Here is a 9804-nt window from a genome sequence, read left to right as displayed (position 1 = left end):
TTTTAGATACAAAAAACATAAACCATGATGAAATCAATTTATGTAAAAAATATATAGAAATTATTTATACAACTAAACTCACAAAGAAAATCTTATTTCTATAAACATGATTAATTTATAATGACAACATAATTTTCAGACTCAAGCGTGTTCATTGCCTTATTACTCCGATTATCTTGACTATATAAACTAAATGGACTAAAAGAAAATAGCCATACCTATGTGTTAGTAGTGTAAATTGATCGTTCTGTGTATGTATATAAAATTCAGGTATCAACCGTATGATAAAAAATAAAACACCCATACAAACGAGTTTCCTACTATTATTACATTCATTACAATACATAATATGACCTGCTTTAATATTTGTAAGCTCGTGAAGCATCATTGATAATTATAATAACACTTCTGTGGTCGAGTTTAAGTATACATAATACATATTACCTATATTTAAGGTTATAAAATACATAGACTCCCGCGAGACACTCACGCGGGGAGGTTCGCGGGGCCCTTAAAAATATACAAAACTTTTTAACTGAAAATTCGATTAGCCACCAAACTTTTAAGTATACCAATATTATACATTGTATATAGTAAACGTTGTGCGTTACTATCTGTACAATATAACTGTTAAATTTACAACGCCACCGCGTCTGGTCGTATTTTACCCGCTGAAGAAATAAGCAGGCCTTGTTCCGGGGTGGTTCGTAATGCACTGCGCGATCGTGTCCTGGAGGAATCGGAAGGGATATTATATGAAAATAAACCATGTTTCGAAAGTCTTAATACATTATATATTAAATTATTATACTCGTTATTATTACGATAATATTATTTTAACGCCAGATGTGGCAGAATACTTTTTTTAAATGATTTTTGTGGATTCATATTTTCTGAATATCGTATTATATAACTATAGCTAGTGAATCGCGTGACGATAATGGTACCCAATGCAAATTCTGCATTTTACACTCCATATGTGTAAGAAAAATAGAATTAATTTTAACGTAAGTATTGAAATCTAAAATATCAAATTTTTCAAAAAATAATCTACAAACACTATATGATTTGAAAAAGGGATTTTAAAGTATATAGTTCCAAACAAATACAGCTCCGATCAAATACGTTACGTTATGTTTCCATTATACTTACTGTTCCTAGGTCAATACGATCATATTATCTAGGTAGTAAATAGAATAACTCGATAGTTTCTGGTATGATAATTACTTATAATTTACCCATCTGCAGTAGCCATTATTTTGACCTAACTTTTACTTTAGCTACGAAATATGTAAATATGTAGATACTAAATGTATAAAATTATTATTTTTTAAACAGTTATTTTCTTGGTAAACTGAATTTATGTGTTGATTAGACTATTTTTTTCATAATTTGAATTCATAACATAAAACATTTTTAAAAACATTTTACTAGTTAATTATCATTAATAGTTACGTAATATTGTTTTAAAAAATTGAAAAATTCTGAGTTATTCACTATGTCATATTATAGTATCATGTCTAACATAATTTTATTTCAATAACCGGTGAACTATTATAAGTCAACCATTCGTTGAAATATATTGAATATAACTATTATCGTATATTTGTATCATATATTTATTTTTACAGGTATTTAACAGTTCAGTTGATGTTTACAATAATTGAATAAATTATTGTCTATTAATTTCGTCAGTTGCCTTTATAACTACAACTGGCGAATAAAAGTTTTCTGTCACCGCCTTCTACGCATATTACATTATATTTTATTTTTTAGGAGTAATGTGGTGTGGTAATGTTTAATGTTTAGTTCAGAAACTAGTTTAGAAAAGGGCGTTCCAGATTTAAAACGTGCATTGCTGCTGATCAATGAGTGGCTTGAAGACTTAAACACGCGTCTAATTTAAACGTTGCAGAAAACAGTATTTTAGAGCACGTCAAACATTGCGTTTTATTATTATTATTATTTACTAAATTATTATAGAGAACGTCAGATGGGGGTCATATATCAGCAACTTCAACACATTAAAAAAATTTAGTTAGTGATTGAAAACCACTAGGTACCATGTGTGTCGGTGCTTGGTCCCCCTATATCATTCTATAATATAGTACTATATAGTTGCTTTGCGTAATCAAAAAAACATTTGAAAAAGTTGTTTTCAACTTCAATTAACTACTTACCTACTTACTGTAACTAATTATTATCCATCCACGACTCCAAAATATATTTTTAAAAGTAATTGTTTTTAAATACAAAATTATATTATATGTAGGTATACATATTTAACCATTATTGATTTTATAATTCTGTATATTAAAAAATGAATTAAAATAATCTCTATTTTAATAATTCAGTAACAATGCATTAGAAGTAAAATGACATTATAAATAAATTATATAATTAAAATAATAAATAAAATATTAACAATTAATACAAGCCAATAAAATTAATAATTTATGATTTAAAAATATCAAACACATTCCTTTAAGCTAAGTATGCATATTATAGCGTTCTACATTATATTTACAACTTATCGACTTAGCGCTTAATATACCTACTAAAATATAATAGTAATAATAATATTAATATACTAAATATAATTAATACCTATACGGCTATACTTAATATTAATATACTAAAATGTAACAGGTCTGCTAAAATTTAATTTTTATGTAGCAGCTACTGTTTAATTATAGGTTTTTAACCGTCTTCAATGGCTATTAATTGTTCAAATGAGTGGTTGACTTAATTCTACATAGTGACTCTTATAATAAGAAAAGAAAAGGTTATAGTTATAAAATATATACAATGTACATAAAAGCAAACAATTATTTTCAAAAGAGCCTTTTAAAACGACAATAACTTAACTTGTATGTGTGAGTCTGAAAAATTAATAGTTATTTTTAACTGTTTTTTTTTTTAATTCGACCAAGTAAATAACACTACATTTAACGATATAATTAAAGTATATACCAACAAAGACAATTTTTTCATTTGTAAATATAGTTTTAATAATTCTATAAGAGAATCTTACATACCCAACTACTTTGTGTTTGTAATCGACTTTTGTTGTTGCTTAGCAACGCTATATATTAGTATATCACTGTAATATATTATTATATTCTACGATTTCTTTTTTTTTTTTTTTTGTGAAAAATACTAATACTTATAGAAAACGTAAAACTATGAAACTACTTCGTATATAATTAATAAATTTTTTCCAAAAATAATTGTTTAAACATACTTTTAAGATATTTGACTATTATAACTAAAATTATATAATATAATATAATACTATATAATATGTAAACATAGTATATTATATAGAAATATAATAAAATATGTAGTAAGCACGGTTTATCAAAAATTAAATAACACGACTATTGGCATTATAATTTACAAATAATTTCCATACCATAATCTAATCATGACTACAATTTATGCTAAATTTTTATTTACTGAAGCTCAATAAAAATTGAATTATTGTTTTTATACATTTAAATAACCAATTAATATACAATTCTACAAAGCATAAGTATTATAAAACATAAATATTAAATTTTGCATTTTAAAATCATAATAAACTACGGTTATAAATTATAATAATATGTATTTGCATATTAGATAATGATGATAATGTACATATTATACTTCGTTTTTTGTAAACAAATACAATACGATATATTGTATTACACAACAATATGTAATGAATAATTGTGTGGACTTAATAAACAATAATACAAGTGTACAAATGATTAACTATGCACTAAAACAAAACAATTTCAAATTATTATTGACGATGAAGAAGAGCACCAAGTTTATTCGTACACCATTCTATATGACTATTTATTGAAAACGTACAATAATATTAACAGAATACTGTTAAAATAAATACGGTGCGTGTTAGTGTTTTAGTTTTATTCGACGAACAATTGATTTATTTTCCAAAACAGTCGGAGAAAAAACGCCGAAAATCTAAATAATGCAAAAATACGCGTTCTATAATAAGCAAAAGGCTTAAAATATACATAATATTAATATAATCGTATTGATAGGGCTTAGGTTCTTTATAATCTTAGTTTGTATAATACATTCCGAATAGGTTTTTAATTTCAAATCGGCTATTTATCGAACTAACCAAAAACAACAGCATCCGACAACAGTAAAAAGCAATCGGAATTGGCTATTTCGTTGCAATGCTAAAAACAAATAGAGGAGTGTTGTAGCAGGTATATCTTGTACATTTAGTAAACAAAAATAAACAAAACATAAAATACATAATTCGATTACACGCCAATTTCGTTAAAAACGCACCACTCGATCGTCAAACACACACACGCACACACACTCCATTTAACAGGCGGATAACAATGCAACGATAACGATTATTCTACTATAAATGCAGTCTTGCAAATAATAATAAGCACAATATACTGTAATATACACATCACTATATTATATCGGACGGCGTTCGGTTATCGAGTTAAACCGACTCTGTCGCGTCGCTCGGGCGCGCGTCACTAAATTATTACGTTTCGTTATGGCTTATATTGTACAATAAGTACATTATGATCGTGCCAAACGATAATTTAATAGACAGTGTAATACAACGAAGATGTGTATATTATACGGAAATAGTTAGTCATAGCCACCGCCGTCACCGCCGCCGTCCGTTGGGATTGTTCACGCGACGTCGTTATAACGAAAATAATAATATTGGCTCGTCCCGACAATATCTCTTCGGCAGCCGCCAGGCGTATTATAATAAATAACAATATTATAATATAGTCACAGACTAGCACAGCATCATATTATATACATTTTTTTTTAAATTAAATTTATTAATAGTTAGGCTTTTTTTTTCCGAATAAAGCGCCCGACTTGAATATTATTTTTTTTTTTATAAAAAGTGCGTTGGTAAGAAATTGAATGCGGGTTTCAGACGAATACTTTTTTAATTGTTTTTATTTATGAGCGCTTACAGACCTTACCGAGTTAGTGATCCGCCACAAATCTGTTGTACTACTAATCACTTCACTGAAAATATTTACAAGTTTAGAAACAAACTGCCTATTTTCTTTCATTATTCATTCGATATATTTTAAACCCATCGACATTTAAAAAAAATGTATTCTGTACAATAGATATAGTAATAATTTATGGTGAAACTTAAACAATTTATGTAAATAGGGAATAACATTAAAAAGAAAATATTTTTTATCGGGTTACAATAATTAGTATATGAACCAATGACACCATATAATATAATACGCGTGCAGACGCGCAGTATTATAATATGTTGAATCGCAAACGCGTGTATGAGCAGTCAATTTTCAGTATAATATTATATATATTTAAATTTAATTATTTTTTTATCCAATAACACTGCTGTAGAATTACCGCCACGTAATATATGAAATACGAACGAACACCAACACGACACGCATACGTATCTAGCTATTATATAATAATATATAATGTGCGTGCAGTATATTATTATTTATTATGACGTTCCCTGTAGTATTCAAAAGTCTCCCTTTAATAGTCGTCGAAGCGCTGTGTAATAAGGTATATAGGACGTTTAATCGGTTGATCGCGAATCATAATAATGTATAATATTATAATATTTATCATGTGTCGCGTTATTATTTCAAGATAATTATGAGCAAATATTCACGGCACACGTGGAACGTCGAACTTATCAATTTTTTTTTTTTTTTTTGTATAAGCTTAAGTAATATACGTATAATTTATTATAATATTACTATTTGAAAAAATTTGATAAAATCATCAATACAACCTTATATAGAGTAATGCAAATCTTGACATATTATGATCTCATGGATGTATTTAGTGTCAAAGTTTTTCAAAATATTATTTTATGATTACTTAATAGAAAATATTAAATATAAAACGTGCTCTAAATTATAACCGATGTAATCTCCTGGATATATTTTATTTACTAGTAATTTAATCACTAATTACCTGTATTAACAAAAAATAAATTATTAACCAAAATGTATTTAAATAATCTATTTAAAAAAACGCCGTGTACACTGGTAAATTTTTTTTATTAAAGAAATACAGGAAAAATAAAGGCATTAATACACCGAGACAAAAATAACAGAAACGTGCACAATTAAACTCACTCTACCTTAAGTATAGTATCAATCGTATAATCAAATATGTCGTTCTATGAGTAAGAGAAAGATTTTCAATTTGTGTTACCGAAGGTGAAAATACCAATGGTATTATTTAAATTAAATTGAAAAGTTTATTTTTAGTTTGAAAATAAAATTAATGAATACCAGTGAAATTAGCAAAAAACATGGTCCGATTGATTCAAGAAATATATCGGTAGTTTGAAAATTAATTGCAAACTGATTTTTAGAATTTGGATAGTAATTAAGTTTTGCAAATCAACATTTCTTTAAAATTGATTGAGAAAACAAAATTAAAGGGGTAATAAAAACTTATAAAATTCACCAAAATAAAAATATTGATTTTCAAATTCTAAAAACCAATTTACAACTGTTTATCAGAGGTACAAATCTTCCAAGAAGGTCACTAAAGATCTCAACCACCAAGAAAATTAAAAAGTAAAGCGAATAAAAGGCAAACCTCTTAGTGTTACATAATACAATATTTAAATAATTACTATGTAATATACATGCGATTTATTTTGGTAAAAAATTTTTTTAATTTATTGTATTACCGATAGAACAATAAGTTAGAAATAGTAATATAAATATAATTGCATAATATATTAATCAATACACGAGTTTTCAGCATATGATATATCAATATTAATCTATGAAACCAACAAATCATAACATACAACAAGGTTTAAACTATACATTTATAATACAGTTTTGTAACATCAATGTATCACGCTACCACAATTCAGTGTTTGTATAATTTGAAATTACCTTAAAACTGCCTATTTAATATTTACCTACCAATAATTCTTACACGAGTACAAACATCACACATGTTTATTATTATTATTAATATAATTTTTATTCATTTGAACTTAAACAGGCAATTGTTTACATATTAGTGTAGAGTAAAAATTATTATTATTTTTTTATTATATTATATTATAATTAAATTATTGATTTAAATATTCATAGTATAATATATTATCAGACAATATATTTTTGTTTTTATTTAACGTATGAGTTTATATTTATGAGTTAAAAACTCATAAATTTTATTTGAAACAAAACTGTTTTATACATCATACATAAATAATAATGTTATATTGCGTTTGGTAGATTTGCAAATAAAAAACCAAAATAAATAAGTATAACAAATAATAATTAATTTTCGTTCATAATTTTTAGTAGACTGCAGATTAAAATTATTGTTATAAAACTATATATTATCATATCACAAAAAGAAATATTTTATTATAAATATTCAAGTATCAACAGATAGAAAATGCATAGGTATTATATTATTATACATTGGATACTAATTTTATACTACATACTACTATAAGACTCGTATTTATCTATTCAATGATAAGCCTATAAAACTCAATTATAATTTATTTACATGAATAAAAATGATATTAGAAATTTAGGACAAAAGTTAATTAATTTTTTCGATTTACTAAGAGAAGTTAAATGAAAATCAAATTTATTCCATAAATTATATAATATATTGTATTATATAATATTATGAATTACTGCCAGCTAGAATATAACATAATATAGTGTAATAACATAATATAGTGTAAATAATATATAATATGAGAAGTTTAAGATAAGCAGACATTTTTACGCTAAATCAGTTTTAAACGACATCGATTTTGGTTTTTTGTGGGGTTCAAAAAAAAAATATAGTTAAGTATGTAAAGCTCTGCTGAAAGTTGGGTGTCGAGTAAGTTACTATTATAAACATATCATTAAATTTGAATTCAATGCTTTATAGCAGGGATCTCCAAACTACGGCCCTCGAACAAATTTAACCGGCCCGCGGGCCTCATAGGATAATAAATATACAAGATGATATATCTAACATTTAAAAATTAAAAATTGTATGTTTTAATGTGTTATAATGTATGTGTATAAACTTTTGGCCCGCTAAGAGATGATGATATTTTTTGTGGCCCTTGAATAAAAAAGTTTGGAGACCCCTGCTTTATAGTTGTACGCGAAAAACGAGTCTGAGCAAAAACAGTCTATCAGCCTATATCACTAACGTGATAACGTTTGTGTCAGTCAACATCGATCGCTTCCAACAGTCGATTACAAGCACGAAACAAGTGTTCCAAAATTATTATGACTTAAAGAAAATATACATATCAAAACCTTCCCCTCCCCCCTATATATTATACTCAGAAAAAAATTTCATTCATTATTTGTTTTTCTATGTTATGTTGGTTAGGCCTAAAGTGGCTTGCCACTTAGTGATTATATTATACATTTATACAATTATACATAAAAAAACACGTTATTATACAATATACATCGTGTGAATATGATGCGGAAATCAGGTACCTATAAAATTGATTGTCAATTAACTTGTGTAAGGTAGTGATGGCGGAGCTAGGTGAATTGGGTCCGCGATAATTTGGGTTCGTTTTGAAAGCGGTAAGTTGAGTCCCGGGTATAAAAAGGTAATAGGTAAGTTGGGTCCCGGCTATAAATCATAGTCGCAATTATGTCTAAAATATTAAAAACTTAAAACTTTAATATTTCATATTTATATAATTTACTTTTGAATAATTCTGTTACAATAATATGTCATATTGCATACAGCGGTACGCCGCCTGGACACCAATTAATTCTACGCATAATGTTAATGTGAGTATAGACAGGTATTCTTATCGCGGATTTTATTACACTGGCCGTAGCCACTTTTCTCCAAAAATGAGATACCGTAAAGTCGTATACAAGTGTTAGTATTATTTGTCTGTCTTTTTTTATATCAATTAGCAGTTATCATCGATTTTGATGATGATTACATACAGATACACGTACGATATCTGGGCTATTTCATTATATTTTTAGTAGCTTGCTGAACGTCAACTTGTGACTATATCGTGTCTTATAGCTATACAGTTACACAATTTTACAGTTATTGTTTTTTTTTATAAATTTTGAAAATGGAAGTAATGGCTAGTGAAAAAAAAAAACTATTATTATAAAACATGGTCATAAGTTTAGGTTTCATAAAATGTTGAAAAATGAAGTACAGAGATGGACCTGCTGTAAAAGTACATGTAAGTGTTTTTTTAAAACTTATAATGGTGTTGATACTGAGATTTTTAATGATCACAATCACAATAAGCCTTGCGAACAAGACATCAACCGGCAAAAATTAAGTAATAATCTCAAAAGAAAAGCGGTAGAAGAGATATCGGTGTTGCCATCGAAACTTATTTGCAGAGAGTTAAAAAACTCTGATATAAATAGTTTAACTTTAAATGATACTTCTTTAATAAAAAGAAATATAAGAAATGCACGTTTATCTGTTCATCCCAACATACCAAAAAATATAACAGAAACGCATACTGCTATGAATGAAATGGCAATAGTTACTAATAAAAATGAATCATTTTTATTAGTTAATGATTGTAATAATGGTATAATTGGGTTTTCAACAAAAAGTAATTTAGAAGTGTTATGCGAAATTAGTACAATATTTGTCGATGGCACTTTTAGAAGTTGTCCAAAATATTTTTACCAATTTTTTACCATTCACGGCCTTGTTGGCGAATCATATATTCCCCTTGTGTTTTTTTTATTGCCTAATAAAGAAACAGAAACATACGTACGTTTATTTGAACATACT

Source organism: Aphis gossypii, chromosome 1, assembly GCF_020184175.1.
Source record: "Aphis gossypii isolate Hap1 chromosome 1, ASM2018417v2, whole genome shotgun sequence".
Classification (NCBI taxonomy): Eukaryota; Metazoa; Arthropoda; class Insecta; order Hemiptera; family Aphididae; genus Aphis; species Aphis gossypii.
Note: the sequence above shows the minus strand (reverse complement) of the source record.